We start from the raw sequence: 17681 nt of genomic DNA, 5'->3' as shown, positions 1-17681 counted from the left end.
AAACCTTTAAAAAATAACTTCAATATTGATTGAACTTAGTAATTGGAATTACGATCTACCCGATCCTTATCTTAGACATTCATGAATTTCCAAATATGTATATTTAAATATATTGGGATTGTTGAACTTTTCGGTCTTCTTCACTTGCTAAGAACAGCTTCATATTATGGATGGACAAATATTATGTCATTCTTGTTAGTTTGTCATGCTTTTGCGAATTGAATAATAGAATTTGTGACAGTTGGAACAGGCACTGCCCTTAGACAAAAGCTGAATCAAGCAATCGTATTTACATATCTGAGTTGTCTTAGAACTCTGTTGCTGCTGTTGCTGCTGCTGGGTTAGACAGCATTACGCATACGCAATGTTGTACGGGCGCCGCCTGCAACGTTTGTTGCACTGCCTCAGCATGCAGGATAAGCTGCTCGCATGGGATACAGTTGCTGCTGCTGCTGCTGCACCCCTTAGAGATGGCACATGTCAGCTTCCTGCCCGTGCTTCCTCGCCCTGGGGTCGCGCCTTTTCGAGTGTTAATTGTCGTATGCAAATTTTTGCGCATCCACAAAATGTAACAAAACACGATTTTGAAAGATGCAAATTGGGTGTTGCTGTTGCTGCTGCTGCTGCTGCTGCTACTGCTGCTACTGCTACTGTTGCTGTTCCCGAGTCCAGGCAGTGAGTGTCAAAATAAGCTTTAAATTACGACGTTGCTGCCGCTCCAGGCTGCAGGCAGCAGGCATCAGCCTCAGCCCCAGCCAGAAACGTGCGGCGTAATTTGCAACTGACAAGAGTGAAAGTTATGCGAAGGGGCTGCAAAAAGTGGCACGGCTACAGCCCGCACAGCCGGCCCCACGTTCTCCTGCAAGCTACAACAAAATGTCACTTTTGGCCAGGATGCGCCGGTGGGCTTGGGTGTTGAGGGGTTGGGGCTAGCTGGACTCGGCTGGCTAGGACATGCCGCATGCGTGATTCTGACATTTGATTAGGTTGCCTTTGTCGAAATGTTAATTTGTCTATTGAAGGTGGCAGGACACTAGACCTTGCACGCACGCTCTGTCCCTTTGTGCCCCCCTCTGTCTCTCTCTCTCGCTCTCTATCGCTTTCTTCCGCTCTGTGTCTAGCCTCTCGCCTCAAATTGCGGCGTATTGTTTAGTGGCAGCTTAGCCGTAACTCTCAGATAATTATTGATTTTTGCAGCAATTTGAAATGCCAAGTGCTTGTTGCCACATGCCACACGCCACACAAGACAGCTGCAGCTGAATGGCAAATAATAAAGCAAACATGAGTAAATTTCCATTTCAAATGCGAAGCGTCATTTGCAAATTAAGACAAATTGCGGCTCAGCATTTACTTAAGGCAATCTCACTTATTACAAAATTGACAAAAGACAAACGCATAATTGCCATATAATAATCATAATCCGCACAAAGCAAACACGTTCGGGCCCCCCCTTCAAATTTCAACAGACGTCTGCAATGCATAACACCACGCACACACACACGAACACTTAGGCAAAGACATTCAAATACACATAAACTTGTCTGGGCTTCTTCTTTAACTTGGCCACTAATTAAGAAGACAAACTGTGAGCTGTGCACACATATACATCTACGAGTATATATATATGTGTATATTTTGCTAAAGATTTCAAGGATTGCCACTCGGGCTGGACTCTTTACTATGCAGCTGCTCCAACCGTAGTTGAGTATGACATAGTTTCCAGTGTCTCTGGCCACAATTGAAGTTCATTTAAAACACTTGATTCAAGCAATTAAGCCTTAGCATTGGCTAGTATTTACATAGTTATGTTTGTGTATTATGACTCCTGCTTGTTAGGATCAAAATTGTCTCTAAGAAGCAGAAGCATTTCAATCGATTATATTAAATATTCATATAAACAGCCTTCAATCGTATATTATAGAATGAGGATAGGGTAAACTTATTGAAAAATCGATATAACATTAAATAAAGCCATGTCAGAGTTTTGGTATATTTACGATATTCTGGTTATAGCTGGTGCCATTAATTTTCGATTTATCTTGGATCTATATGCTGGTTAAGTGGTTTTGAGCTATTGACACGATTTCAGAAGTAGTTATCAGATAATGATTATCATTCCCAACAAATTCCTAAATTATTTCCCATCTGCAGTAGATTCAATTAGCTAAGAAGTTGTAGAAGGCCCCGAAAAACTAACCAAGCATTTGATTATTTATATTTCTCTTATGAAGAATTCAAAAATATGATTTTTTTTTCAATTTATTTTGATTATTTCAAAATGTGGTATCCTGTTACTCTATGTTAGCAACTTTTATCAGAGTGACAAGAAATATATTGATGATTTATATAATACATATGATGATGCAACTAGAAGCACTTAGTATATCATATTCTGGAAGACATTGCGCATAATTCCTTGATAATATTAAAAATTACTAATCTTTTGTCATCGAAACTGCGCCCAGTCACAACTTTACTCAACACTAAACAAATGCCTTTTAGACTTGTATATGTGCGTATAAGAACTAAAACAGGCCACTTGTTGCAAGGCTTCAAATTTGTTATTAATTTTACAGGCGCTCAATTTGAAAACGAGACAAATTTCGAAAATTGCCGCCCAATTTGCAGTTTTATCACAAACAATTGCCTTTTTTGTGGTCTTATTTTAAATTTTATTAGACAGCTTATTGTTGTTTTGTTGTATTGCCACAAAAAGCGCTTGCAGTCATAAAATGTGCAAAAGCACAGACACACTCACACACACACACACACACACACATACACACATACATAAATTCAGTGTCAGGCCCTAAGGCAATCGTGTGCCACCGCCCACAATTGCCATATCATGCAAGTTTTTCTGTTTTATTATTATTTTATATATTTTTTTTCCTCATTTCACCAAAAGTCAAACACGAAAAATTTATTTATGGCGCTGATATGGCAACGCCAGCAAAGTGCAGCTACGCTGGCCATCACGGGGGGCACGGGGGCATGGTCGTCTAGCATTTATGACAGCGTTTAGAATTTTTCAACTGTTGCGCAAGTCATTTTATGAGGCAACCGAGAGCCAAGCTCCCACCAAAATGAGAAAAACTGTAAGGAAAAACGCATAAATTTTATGACTGACTGAGCAGACGACGGGTGCGGGTGGATGAGGGGAGAGGAGGAGGAGTGGGTAGGCTGTTGCACTCAAATAACTGTATAGACCGCATTTTCACACAAAAAGTGCGCCGAAATTTTCAACTAAATTATTCATTGAGCGCGCAATTGAGCTGGAAATGTGCACACCATATGTGTGTGTGGGTGTATGTGTGTGTGTTTGAGTGTGTGCCTGTGTGTGTGTGTGCATGTGTGTGTGTGTGTGGCTGGATTGTCTGCTTGCCTGCCGCTACTAGTTGGCACTGTCTAGGCACGTAGAATTGTTGGCTGTTTGGCTTCCTGGTCGCTGGGGCAACTGAAAATATTAAACAACAACAAATTATGGCCGAAGATTAAATACCCTTGCATTAGATTGCTGGCAAGGTTTCGACTCACTGATAAAATGGTGCGCTAATAAAAATCTGTCGGCAGATAAAACTCGAAAGTTGCGCAGCAATAGTCCTGGTCAGATAGATTACAAAAACAGTCTACACTGCGGGAAATAGGCATTGTAACATCTCTCATATGACATGGCCATAGATAATTACTTACAAAACTGCTGGCGTCCATTACGACTTGTTCAGTGCGTTACAAATCTTGTTGCAAATCTGAAATATCAGCTGCAAGTGTATAATACCGTAGAAGAGTAGCGTAGCGAATAGCAGGCATTGCTGTAACTCTAGTCGTGCATGCCACTCAACCACTTGACTCTTTGTTGCATGCCCCACGCCAGCTCCCCCACATAGATGCTAGGGGAGACAATAAACGAAATTGTTTTGGCACCATACCCATCCATGTGAAAAATAGAATAGTCCGCGTTAGAAAGTGTTTTCCAGTCTCGCATTCTCTGCCAATATTGTTGCGCGATATAAATGCAACGCAGCCAATGTGAACACATAGTTGACTATTCGAAAATGCTATTTTGTTATTTACAAATGAAGATCGGCTTAAAATAGGACTTACCTGTAAATAATACAGCAAGCAGTTGATCTTTCCATGCCTCGTTATTTATCCTTGGGTCCCTCTTGTCAATCACGTTGAAAACAATAAGCAACAAATAGGTAATGACAAAAACGCCAGAGAACGCGAATGTTACCATATATATCGTCAATGCCAACAAATTGCGCTAAGAGTCATATATTTGAATGAATGGAATTTAAATTAAAGTGAATATGGCCATTACCTGAACGAGTACGTCGATTAGCCAAGCCGATAACAAGAGCATCACAATGAAAAATGAAATGGAGCAGGTAAATTCGATGATTCCTTTACCTAACCAAAATTAAATGAATAAAATCAAAACATCATTTTGATGTCATTTGGCACATATACCTTTCTCTAAAGTGAAGTATAATAGCAGAATAGTGAGGAACGTTTGTACGACAACTGAAAACCAGCATAGAATGCGGGTTACTGTGCGATTTGGAAATAAACCAAGCCACACACACACACACATTTCCAATTTAAATAATTTTAAAATTTTTGTTTGAAGGCATTTTCCAAGCATGATTTTACGAATTGTTGTTAGTGAAAATAATTATGAACTTTGCTTAGGTCTATCAGAAAACTATTTTCTATTCCAAGCTTGACAGTTACGAGCCTTGCAATCCTTTGTTAGTTTCAAGAAAATCTTATCAATTTGAGATTACTGTAACTCTCATTGAAATATACTATATTATAATCATCATTAAATTGCTATCATTATTATCATATTAAGCTACTTTCAATCGAAGCAAATTATTGTTCAAAAAATGAGTTTTCATATTGGCTTTCAACTGAAATTATTTTCTTCACATTGATTCACAGCTATGTTTATATATTGTAAACATCTGAAACTGATATGTAAACAAAAAATGAAGGGCTATTGGTTTTTTAAAGTTTCTTAAATTTGCCAACAATTTCCGCGAAATACCCAACCAGTCAGATGACAGCATGAGGGTGGATTTCAGCTGCCTAAATGGGTGGCAGGTCTGAGGCTTTGGACGAAACAAAATCTCGCATGCATAAATTAATTAAAGCCTTTTTTGTTGCAAATCAGACAAGGGAATTTTGCACACCTCTCGAGCTGGATATGCGGGCAGCCCCAATGGCAGGGGGCGGCTTAATTGCGTTTGCTAGTTGTCAGGGCTGGGTGCCTTCAGGGAGGGGAGTAGGGTGTTAACTGACGTGATTTGCTGGGCATTTGTTGTTGGAGCGACCACAGGCCGTCTGATCAATTTGCTGTACCCTGACAGATTGAGGCAGCAGCAGAAAATGTCATCGTAGCACCGCTTGCCACCCGCCGCCCGCCTCCCTCATCCTTGCATCAGCTCATAACTCAGGGCTCAACTCTTTTCAATGCTTGCGAAATGTGCAAAACTCATTTATCACGCTGACCTGCAGCTGCACCACTGGCAATACCACAAAAAGTGCAACAATTTCTGTGGCGCCACTTTCAGTAGCAAAAAAAAAAAAAGAGAAGAAAATAAAAAAGTAGCCAAGGGGCAAGCGGCAAGCGGCAAGCGGCAAGAAAAATGCCCTGCACATCCCCTCCAACTCCACCTCCGCCCTGTTCAGCTCTTGGCTGCCAGAACGCACTCATAAATCATAAAATTCCATGCAGCCCAGCAGCAATGACGCCATCGTCATCTTTATAATCGGGCAAGGCGCCTGTCTCTCCCCTGCCTAACCTGCTCCTGAAAAGGAATCGGTTCTGCATTGCTCCTATGTGGGCGTAACCGCTGGACTATGATGTTGCAATTTGTAGCTGGTAAAGTGTGAAATTGCGTTGGCAACGCGAATTGTTTTTTTCTTTTCAATTTTTCTTCTTTATTTTTTTGTTCAATAGTCAATAGTCCCTGGCTTCATTTGCCACCCACACAGAAATTATGTGTCGCTGGGCTTAAGGCGGGAATCTGTTGAAGTTCCGCTTCTTTAGGCAACGAGTAAGTGTGTGAGCTACCTGAAGGCTTTGCGACAGGGGAATATGCGTTTCATAATCAGAAAAATATATAAAGAATTTTATGATTCAATTTTAATTTAACTTCAATACCCCATTACTGTTGCACTGTTCGAAATCCTGGGCTTAAATTTAAATTAATTACTTTGATCTTTTAGTTTTTTAAATGTGGGCTTATATTCTAGTAATTTTAAACTATTCAACTTGCTTTTCCATTTTACATTTTATTATACTAATATAATATAATATTATAATATTTTTGTTTAAAATAATGTTATTTATCAACTGTCAACTATTCAGTTTGGAGCATTAAAAGATAGTTAGAAACAGTAAAAGTATGCGCTGTTGTATGCGGGTTGCGGAACCGAGTTTTGGGTTTGAACCTTGCATCTCATATTGTATTAATTTTTCAATAGAACAAATCTATTTATTATAAATTAAATTTATTATATATATATCATTTTTTTAAATTAATAAATAATTTGTTAAAATTTTTATTTATATTTCATTTAAATAAATTATAATATTATGTTAAATGTCAAAACTGAAATAAATTCCGCTTAAACAAGTTTGCAGTCTTTGTAATAAATGAAGAAGCAACAAATTTGCAGCATATGGTATAATTTGTATTTAATCAAGTATATTAGAAATTTAAGAAGTTTTTGCTGCACACAAATTTAGCAAAATTCCTACAACTGAGTACATACTGTGTGCTTTGTTTATAATTTGTTTTGTCAATTAAAAGACAAAAAAACTTAATACTCTTAGTACTCGTCCAAGTCTTCCAAATAAAACATAAACATTGAAGCTGCTCAATGTTCGGTTAATTTTAGCTTTTTAAGATATTCCAAGTATTACAATAAACTTGAAGCGAACCTTCTGGTAATCCCAATACCCAACTCAAAGTGGCGACTTACTAATTTTACAATTTATTTACACATTTTGTGCAAAATGAACGCACAAATAAATCAATTAGCACACACACAAGTACAAACCAATACAAGCTCCATTTCAGCTTGAGTCACACCTGAGCAAGGATCCAGAACCCAAACTGAAACCGAAGTCGAACCCAAGTGTGAGCGTAAACTGTTGTCCTGTTTGCCGTGGCAGACGCGGCGGCTAATTGATATAAACGACTGTCTCCTACGGTTTGTAATGCCAGCTGAATGCTGAAAAACCTGCACAGCTTTCACTGACTTTGCCTTTATTAAAATTTATGCGATGCCACAATGAAAGTTGCATGTTTTTTTTTAAACTTTAATTTTGTGCTTTTTATTTATGTTTTATTATTTTTATTTTCAAACCATTTACTTAAAGTTTCCGCCAACGAAAATCCTCAAGCTCTGAGCGACAGTCTAATGCAATTCAGGGCATTTATTTGCACCTGCCGCTGGCTGCCTGGCTGTCTACTGGCGTTAAGCGGTGCCTTCCACTAACTATGGAAACCACTGACATGCAACAGAATTTATAATCGCACACACACGTTCAGCCTCACACACACACACACACACACAGCACCTGCTACACCTGAGCGATAAAAACCCACAAATTTTGCGTGCGCTAGTTATGAGGGCGTTGTCGCCGCCGTGTGGGCGTGTCAATTGCATGACGCCCCGCACCTACACCCACACCCACTCCCACACCCAGTGGCTGCTGTAGCAGCACCTGAAACCAGTCTCCAGCTTGTGCATCCATCGTTGACGTTGTCTGGCAAAGTGCGTGTCTCGATTTCTACATAATTAAACTACATCAGCCATGCCACTTGCCGTGGTACATGTTGCTCTGCTCCTCCAGCAGCAGCCGCCGCCCCTGCTGTCCCGCCTGGCTTTTTGGTTACGTGTGCGTGGTGCCACCACTTCCGGTTTGCGCCGGTTGCGTCCGGGCAACGGGCGACCGGCAACGAGCACCAACAACTTTGGCGCTAAACTTTTAATGCACGTGCACTGGCCACCAAGAGAAAGAGAGTGTGTGAGGGAGGGAGAGGGAGAGGGAGAGAGAGGGTAATGGAGAGGCTGACAGGGAGAGAAATGGAGAGAGGGTGTAAGGGACCGAGTTGGAGGGCTAGGGATGCTGACTTTTGGGCAACGGATTGTGGTAGCATTGGGTGGCATCCGTTGGCAGCAATTGACATGGTAAGCCAGACGGGCGACAAAATTGTCCACAACGGGCACTTGAAATTAAGGACAAACGCAGAGGTGTTGTATTTAAACATTTCATAACACATTACAAAATAAAAATGTCTTTTCAAATATTTTAAAACATTATCAACTATGCAACATCATTATTAATTTTTATTTAATTTTTAATCTTATCCAAATGATTAATATATGACTATAGTTGTGGCTATATATATTGGATCAGTTAAACCAAGAATACGTGTGAATATATATTTCTATGCCTTGATGCTTAATTAATAACATATATTTTTTTAAATATCTGTATGTATGCATAGGTTTTTTGAGTTAAGCGCTTGCTCGTAACAAAAACTCAGCATCGAATGCGTTCTCGACATTTGTGCTGGGTGCCACAGTTCTTATAACATAGTTTGTGCCTACATGTTTGTGTGTGAGTGTATGTAGCTGTGCGTTAGTTTTGTATATTGTTGTTGTAACTGCGTCTGCCTCGTTTGCACGAAAATTTGTTGGAATTATTTCGAGCAGCTCTAAATTTCGCAATAACGAGCCGCATTTGACGGGCATACAAATTGCATGCCTCTCCTCACCAAAGGGGAAGAGGGAAGCGGCTGCTGTAACTGAAGCTGGCCCTCTTGGCTCGTCGCTGGGCGCTTTGTTAAGGCCAAGTCAAGTGCGTGCGTGTGTAGCTATGTGTGTGAATGGGGTTGTGTGTGCGTTCCTTTCAACTTTCTTGGCCTGGCCTTAGTTTGCCAGTTTGCCAGTTTGCCAGGGCTGCTGTAGGGCAGCCAAGTTTCTGGCCGGGATTTGTTGTTCGAATTTGGCCAACTTGCAGATAGTACATAATTAAATAGCTTAAGCATGCCACCATGCAAGCCGAGAACAACATTATAACAATTTAGCCAACGCCATCTTCTCAACGATCTTGTAACTTATGTGGTAAAATATTTGCGCAAACTTTTCAATTTTTCAACAGATTCCCATTGCTTTTTTATCCTGCTTTTTGTATTTTCACATTGCCCTGTTCGGACTGGCTCAGGGGCAATCTTTTTGATTTAGCTGCGCAGCCATTAACATGGATTGATTGCCCCCAAGGACAAAAGACGCCAAGTGGCTTGCAGGACAAGCGCCGCAGCTGCTAGTCTGGGCTCCAAGATGACTTCAGCTGAAGGTTGGAGGCATTAGAATATGGGCGAAATGGTCTTTGTGCGTTGTTGTTGTTGTTGTTGTTGTTGTTATTGTCCCCTGACATTTAACAATTGATTTTAGCTGAGTTGCCTATCTATTTATGCATATAATGTGGTAGGCAAAGTGTTGCTAGGATCTGCGAGCAGTAAATATAAATTCACATTCTAATACTGATTGATATCACATACAATTCATTGAATCCAAATAGGAAATGCTTTACGTAAATATATTCACATAACATTTATTTTGTTAATTTAAAATATATTTTTGCTGATATACATATTGTAATGTGTATCCTTTAGACGGCTTTTTGCCAATAGATATATACCATTGAGTGAGCAAATATGTTTGTTTTTTATGTGTTTCAAATTGTTGAAAGAATTCCGTAAATATGCATTTAGACACATGAGCAGGTGCTCAGAACACAACACGATTGAACATTTTTAAATAAATGCAACAGCTTAAAACGAGAAAGATAGACAGAGATATCACCTCAAGGAGATATCACCTCTGATGGTGTTCAGAAAACTTCAATTAGTATTTTGTTAGAATACCCAGGCTGTGCAGATGCACATCTGGGAGAGCATTACTCTTGCTCTTATGACAATTTGCTCTGGGACGGGGCAAGTTATCGATTATCTGATTATCTATCGTCGGCACTAGGTGGACCTACATGTTCATCTATACAGATGGATGGACAGACAAAACGACTTGGCTCGATAGACTCGACTATTGGTGATGATCAAGAATTTATATGCTTTATGCAATCGGAGTTGCTTCCTACTGCTTCTTACCTACATTTGCATAAAAACAATTAACCCTTTATAGGCATTTTCAATGGGCTCAGGGAATAAAAATCAATTATAATGTATTAGATTGACATTGCTTAACATATTTTGCCATGCACTTGTCTACTTTTATGAGTCCTTATTGTACCATAAGCCGTCTGCCAGATGATTGTGTGGTCGGTATATGTTGGTAGCCACATAAAATATCTCGTATTATTTGGTTGTTACTTTCATTTTTTCTTTTTGAAATTTGCCAGCGTAACAGCTTAAGTAATAGTCAAGGCATTTAAGATGGTAATTAACTTTATCACTTTCAACTCTGAACATAAAAAAAGATTACCTTCGAACGTAAAATGTACAATTGAAACAGGCAAATATAATAACTTGTTTTCCCAAGTTGTGCATGAGTAGTCAAAATAATAAATGATGTCTACTGGAAATGGTGTCAAATTTGGGTTTCGTGCCCATTACCTACAGTAGCTATTCGCTATAGTCGCTAAATCGTTTAATGTGTCGGCCATAAACGGCATATGAATAAAGCAATATTAAAAACTTATCGATTAAACAATCGAGCAATGCACAAAACTTCGAACTTTGCGCCATACAACTGCTGCTTTCTCTTACTCTCTCTCGCTCGTTCTCTCTCACACTTACACTCTTTGTCCCTTTCGCAGAGGCTGTCATGCTAATAAGAAACGCTTTGTTATGCATTTCCTTCCGCTTACGTGGCCTGACTTAAGGCGCATTTGCAAAATTAAAGACGAAGTGCAAGTGCCATCAAATTGTGCGCCTCCACTGGGGCCCTCTGCAGGCGCTAATAGGGTGGCAACAAATTGTGGGAGGGCTTGGCATATGGCAGGGAATACAAGCCTTAAAAAGGTAAATTGAAAACTTTGCCCTCGGTTCGGTGTGCCACACTGTTTGGCAGTTGGTTTTGGCCGTGTGCGTGCCTTGTCAACATAATTCAGCAGTTGATTGAATAGAGCAAAGCAGCTGGAGAGGCGGGGCGGGCGGGCGAGTTATAGCCATAAAAGCGCCAGTCGGCGACATTAAACGCTTCTCAGTCGATGGCCTCCGTTATCCGTTTTGTTGGCAACTTTTGCTGCGCCAGTTTTAAAATCAAATGTCTCATTTGTACGGCTTACGCTTACGGCCGCAGTCGCGCTGCTCCCAGGCGGAAGGGGCAGAGGCAATGGCAGGGACGGGGCCAGCGTCAGTGTTACCGGTTCCGGTTGCGCAAACCGCAAAGATTAATTTGTTATTGCTGCATGTCGCTGCCGCTGCCGCTACCATTGCCGCTGGTGGAGTTGTAGGTCTTTGCCAGGAAGTCCTGCCGGCGCTGGAATTTTTAGCGCAGCACTAAAGGTGCAAAGGAATTTAATTAAATGTTCTTCTCACTGCATGGCGAAAGTTTCACAAGCACTGCAGCAGCTCCAGCAACAGCTCCTATGGCAGCTCATTCCGGCACACAATGGAAAATTTGTTGTTCTTGCTTGGGCCCTGCCGAGGCTAAGCCGTCGTCACAAGCGCAGCTCAATAAACTTGACAAATTTACATAGCCCTGGCCTCGTGGCTGCCCTTATGACTGCAGCCCCAATCCCCCACCTCTCCCACTCTATAACCACTTCTCGGCCGCTCCGCTCTTGGACAGCCAATTGTGGGTACTAACAAGACATGAAAGCCGCTTTGGCAGCAAAAGTACCAAAGTAAGAAGCTGCCATTTGAGTCCTCAACGCAAGTACAATGGGCATAAAATGTGCTTGAAGCGTTCAAAAACTCAGGCAACTGTCAGTGGAGTTAGTATTGTTTTTCAGTCAACATATATTACATCAATATTTATTTAGTATAGTATTAAAATGGTTACATATAATATAGATAAGTATATCGTGGTAGGTTTGAATATAAGGCAAGGAATTAAAACAAAGCAGGTTGTGCTGCTCAATCAACCTCAATTGCTGTTTTTTTGTTTGTTAATTTATTATTTTGATCAGCATTTTGAGATCTTATTGAATGCATTAATGTTCGACAGGCTTTAGCTGCTTTTGTCGGAGATTGTGTACCTCAATAGCTTCCCCCAGTTTATTTCCATACATTCGTAACACCCATGAAAACTTTTCGATAAACTAATCGTTTACCCTTTAAGCTAGTCGATAATTATTTATAATCAATTATATTGTCCTTTCTTACATTCAATAACCTTTCGTTAACCCGTTGTTAACACAATATACATTATAGCTATTAATCGATATGCAAAATTATAAAAACTTAAATTAAGCAAATCAATTAAATGATACACTAGCATACATTTGTAATAGTCCATCATAATCAATTGTGTTGCTGCACATTGTCTTTAATTGGGCCACAAAATGTCTACGCTCATCCACATTGCCGGTAGTCCAAATGCCCGGCTCCTACTTTCAAAAACATCGAAAGCTTTAAAGAGTTCATAATCCAAAATGTACACAAAACCAGACTGCAAAGCACAGCCGAGCACAGGCCGGGCACCAGCGCTAGTAAAACAAACTGATCAATGGGCTATAATACGACAGACGGGCCGGCCAGAGTGGACAGACCACGTCTGCTGGTAGGTGGGCGAGGCTTTCTGGACTGGACCTGACCGGACAGACATAACAGGACAGATGGCATGAAAAATTATTTACTGCAAGAAAAATCGCATGCAACATTTTTGCACTGAGTCCACAGTAGAGGCAAGGGCAGGGGCAAAAGGCAAGACAGGCCCTAAAGGCAGGCACAGTCAGAAGCCAGGCCAGAATGATTTTGTTGGGTGGACAACGCATTGAGGCTTGGCATGGCGAGCGGGTTATGGGTGCCCAACAATGAAGGGGGACTGGGACTGGGATGGCAGTCGGCAGTCGCATGATGAAGTTGCCAATGATGATGATGGGCCACGACTATGGCTAAGGCTGATGCTGATGCAGGCGACACAATAATGCTGCCATTAATCTTCTGGCACGACTGATTTGTTTGACTTACGGCTCACGGCGACAGCCACAGCAGTAAGAGAGAGAGAGAGAGAGAGAGAGAGAGAGAGAGAGAGAGAGAGAGACAGAGAGATAGAGAGACAGTTGGATATACATATAGATAGTAAGATAGATAGATAGATAGATAGATGGATGAATGGATGGATGGCTGGATGGTTAATTGGAGAGTGGTAGTTGGAGCAGCTTAAAGCCTGGCCAAAAGCAGCAACTTGCCAACGCACATTACAAAATAATTTGTGTAAATCATTTCTGGCATTATGCAACCCCCTCCCTCTGGCAAAAGCGTTGTTGTTGTCTTCCAAGCCTCAGTAAAACTTTAATTGTGCAGCCATCAACACCAATCAGTCGCTGTCGCTGACACTTGTCAACAAGCATAGCGGCATTCATAATTTTTTGGCTTGTTAATGAATGAAAGGTTTTCCTAGCCATCAAAAGTGTCTACCTGGCACGAAAAACAGTGTAATTACACTATGCAACCAAAACGTGGCATTTAACTTTTCCATCCATTGGATATTATAGGGATTTTCTATTATATAATATATTTCTCGACATTAAAATATTTCGAAATTAAATAAATAATAATATTTGATTAGGAGTACATTAATATTAAATAAATGTTCTTTTATTGCATCTTTCTCCTATTAAACTTTTATACTTTCTTTTATAATTTCCGTTTTCCATCAAGTTCAATAACTATTTTTATTGCTTTTATTACATATATTTATAGTGTGTTCTGTAATTTTGGATTTGATTCTGAAACATATTTATTGGTTTGTTTTTACAAGTTTTTTGTTTGTTTGTTTTTTTCAAGACCTAAGCCCTTTTTTTAAGCTTTATATGCATTACTTTGCATTTTAATGCTGTCGAAAATGATGTTGATCAGTGTGGTCGAGGCTGGCTGGAAAATGTTATAACAAATGTTTGCCGCATGTTCAGCAATCATTATGTCATGTGCGTCTTTCTAGTCACGATTAACAATCACTCAGTCGCAGTTTCAGACTCTGAGTCAACCGCACAATCGGTGTCTGATACAGCCTCGAAATGGACTTGTTCAACTTTCGATTGGCCGGGCCGTCAAAAGCGAAAACAGTTGTGGACGAAAGGCGGGTTGTGGGGCGGATTGGAGGCGGTAAAGCGAATCCAAACGACGACCGCAAATTACTCCACTTGAGTGCGAAAATTGCATGGAGCCAGAAAAGTCAGTCAAGTGAAAACATTTTTGCAACTTCTCTTGCGGCGACGGGCTCGCCAATGTTTGGTTTTGGACATTTGCTGCATTTTGGACAGGGCTTGAAGAGCGCCAGCTCTTATTGCAGCTCAGCTTTGTACTTGATATGGCAAAATTGTGATTGCGTGCGCGAAGATGAGTTTGATAATGCGCCTGTCTATGTCGTCATTTGGCTGATTGAGTTATGTCATTTGTGCGGCAGCAACCCGTAAAGCATCGACATTTGACAAAACTCTATTAAAAAAATATAGCCGTCTATTTAATTGCATGTGTTAATCCTTTGGGTATTTCAAAATATGTATTAAATTTCCAATATTCTTTTCCCTATAACATGTCTTGGTAAAAATGTCTCAGCTTGTTGCATTCTTAAAATTGTATTGGCTTAAACGCTTCCTTTAAATATTTTCAATATTTTATTTTGAAAAGCAATTTCAACTTTTATCTCATGCATTCAAATTTTCCAGCCAAATTATTGCTACAAAGTATTAAATTTTAAGTCTACGTGTTTTCTTATGACATCAAAAAGACGTGCGAATTGTAAATCAATTGGGGTGTAAAAGCTCTGAAGCTGGCCAGGAGTCATTTGTTAGCCATTCCATTGCCGACTGCCCAACGGAAGATGACTTGCATGATGTGGCTTGTAAGCGATTTATTGTTATGTGCCCGGTGACCCCCTTCCTCTCAACTACTGGCCCCTTTTTGTTGGGGTCGTTAAAAGTTTTATGTTTAATGGTTATTTGCCATTTGGTAAAAAGGTGTTTTGTGTGTAATTTACAAACTACTCTCAAATTGATATTAAAATGTCATTAAAAAGTGCAAGCTGAAACGCATTGAGATTTTAATGAGCAGCCGTATCAGGAAGTATAGATACTTGTTGCCATATACCTAATTTATATGGACCATTAAAAGTCGCTCACACACACACACACACACACACACTCGCACAGATTCGTATTTCACTCAAAATTTGCTAACTATGAAAAACAACTGTCATTGGTAAAAGAAAAAATGTAAACAACAGCAGCAACAACCACAACTGTTGCCACCAAATTTTTCAGAAATGCTGTTTGCTTGCATTGTGCCCCATGCAAATCATCATTAAATAAATTGCTCATAATTATCGCCAAGCTCGACTCGTTGCGACTTTCTGGCATATGAGTGCGCTGCCCATTTGTCTAAGTCCAGCGTATTTTGACTAATTTCTAACGTTGCGCATACGCCCCCCTGTGGATAAGAGACTTGAAAAAAACAATCTAAAAAAAGTCAAGTCATGGGCAATACCCTGAAGCAAGTGTTTGTGCAGGGTACACAATTTGTAAGCTTAAAATCACTAACTCGACACTAACTCTTTTCCTTACAGGGTATTTAAGCGTCGCTCACTTTGGCGTTGTTGGATTTTCCCCTGCTCGCAGTTCGCATTTCCTTCTGCACGGCCAGCCAGCCAAGTGGGCGGCTTTTCGTCGTGTAATTTTCTGTCAAATTTTGCATGATTTTCATTTGATAAATGCATAATAATGCCAGACCTGACCACAGCAGGTGGGTCTTTGGTCGCCCGTTTGGCTTGCTTTGCTTCCTGGTCTGGCATCCGATGACGAGGTGGCGACTCAAGCGCTTGCCACAACCTGCCAACTGTCCGTCAAGGGAGCGGCATTGTCTTACACCGGCTGATGAGCCGCTCAATGGCACAGTTTGCGCTGATTGTTTGATTGTTTTTGCCAGTCAACAACGACAGCAGCAACGAATGGGCAGAAAATATGAACAAAAGAAATCGTAAAATGTTGCAGACAAATGGGGTTCCACAAATATCCGAAAGAAACTCGAGTTTATAACTGTGCAACAAATGAGTGTGGGCGTGTTTCTAATCAAGGCGAAACACTTTCACAATAACCAGGAAATTTGTGCGCTTGTGCTGAAAGGCCACAACGAATAGTACGTTTTAAGATTTTAGATTTACTTAAAAGAGGCCAAATATCTTAATGTATTTTAAAAGTTGCATAACTTGTGCGCCTCCAGATATTGGTGGAAAGAGAATTTCCAGTTCCAGTTTTCTACACTGTTTGCAAATTGATCAAGGCTATATTAATTCGGTGCGTGTCTCAACTTTTTGTTCAGTGGATTTACTTCTTGTATGCATTGAGCCGCAACTCCTTCCGCCCCACTCTTAGCATTTTATATTTCTTTAATTATTTTTGAAGCAATTTGCTCCGATTAAAATGTTAGGGTTTCATGTTGCTTCAATTACATCCATGTAATTTAGAAAGTCTCTTCTTGGCCAGAGTATTGCATTTTTGACTGTACAATCCATGTACTCTCTAAAAGGGAAATTTATGAATTACTAGAAATAGTGGAGTGAAAAAGCGTTCAAGTAAGGATTAACATCTTTAAGCTTTACAATTTCGAAATCGAACTTAAAGCTAAAAGTTAAATAATTTTTCATACACCTTTTGAACTCCATGTTCCATTCAGGAAATGTGAATTTTACGAAATCTCTCAAATGAATTTTCCCTAAAATCTTTACAAATAATATTGAATTTAATTGACTAGAAAAGAACACAGTTAATTTTTTCACCTCTTCCGCAGTAACGGGCGCAATTATCTTAAACCTCGTCTAAGCGGTCACTCACATCTTAGAGTTTGCCAGTCACTTAGTCAGTCAGTCAATCAGACAATGATCAATCCATTATTTATATATATATTGAAGTAATATTAGTGCCAAAAATTAGGTGAAATGTCATTTTGCATATAATTTCAAAACATTATGAAGATATTGTGCCTATTTGCTTGAAATTCCCATGGGTTACTTTGACAACAAAGCTGATATGTAGTCACAAATATGGCCAATAGTTCGCACTGAACTGAGTAATTTGTGAATTGACTGCTCAGTCGATGGTGTAAATTAAATTACTGGCAGTGTGGCAGTTCAGTTCGATGCAAATGCAAAGATTCTTCAGGCACACACATACGCATCCCAATGCAGACCATACAAATCGAAAGAAGCAAACAAAATAAAAATGGAGCTGGCTGAGAAACTAGCAAATTTGTTGCCCTTGAACTAACAAAATGGCCAAAAGTTCCAATCAGCCAAGTGCAGCCAGTTGCCCAATTTCTCTGGTGTGCGTATTTTTGGCCAGATTTTGTGCCTGAGCATGGTTTATTTGTGTGTTGGTGTGTGGTTTGCTACACAAATTGAACATTTTCATTAGATTTTCTTTTGGTGGGCGGACGCCAGTAGCAACAGCAGCAGCAACGGCAACAACATGGCAC

At 40.0% G+C, this 17681-nt stretch overlaps 1 long non-coding RNA gene across 2 annotated transcripts; it reads right to left on the bottom strand.

The window, feature by feature from the left end:
* Window positions 1–2669: 2669 nt before the first annotated feature.
* LOC115757865 lies at window positions 2670–4668 on the bottom strand. Of its 2 annotated transcripts, none has more exons than XR_004017374.1 (6): window positions 4474–4668; window positions 4325–4413; window positions 4105–4267; window positions 3694–4045; window positions 3538–3634; window positions 2670–3457 (listed from the first exon to the last, which is right to left on the bottom strand). It is a non-coding gene; the product is annotated as an uncharacterized LOC115757865 (long non-coding RNA). The 2 variants fall into 2 exon arrangements; XR_004017373.1 differs by having other exon boundaries at window positions 2671–3457; window positions 3538–3629; window positions 4474–4666.
* Window positions 4669–17681: the final 13013 nt, after the last annotated feature.

The sequence above is a fragment of the Drosophila novamexicana genome, unplaced genomic scaffold, assembly GCF_003285875.2.
Source record: "Drosophila novamexicana strain 15010-1031.04,08,12 unplaced genomic scaffold, DnovRS2.1 tig00000121-arrow-pilon, whole genome shotgun sequence".
Classification (NCBI taxonomy): Eukaryota; Metazoa; Arthropoda; class Insecta; order Diptera; family Drosophilidae; genus Drosophila; species Drosophila novamexicana.
This window is presented reverse-complemented; position numbering and strand designations above follow the sequence as displayed.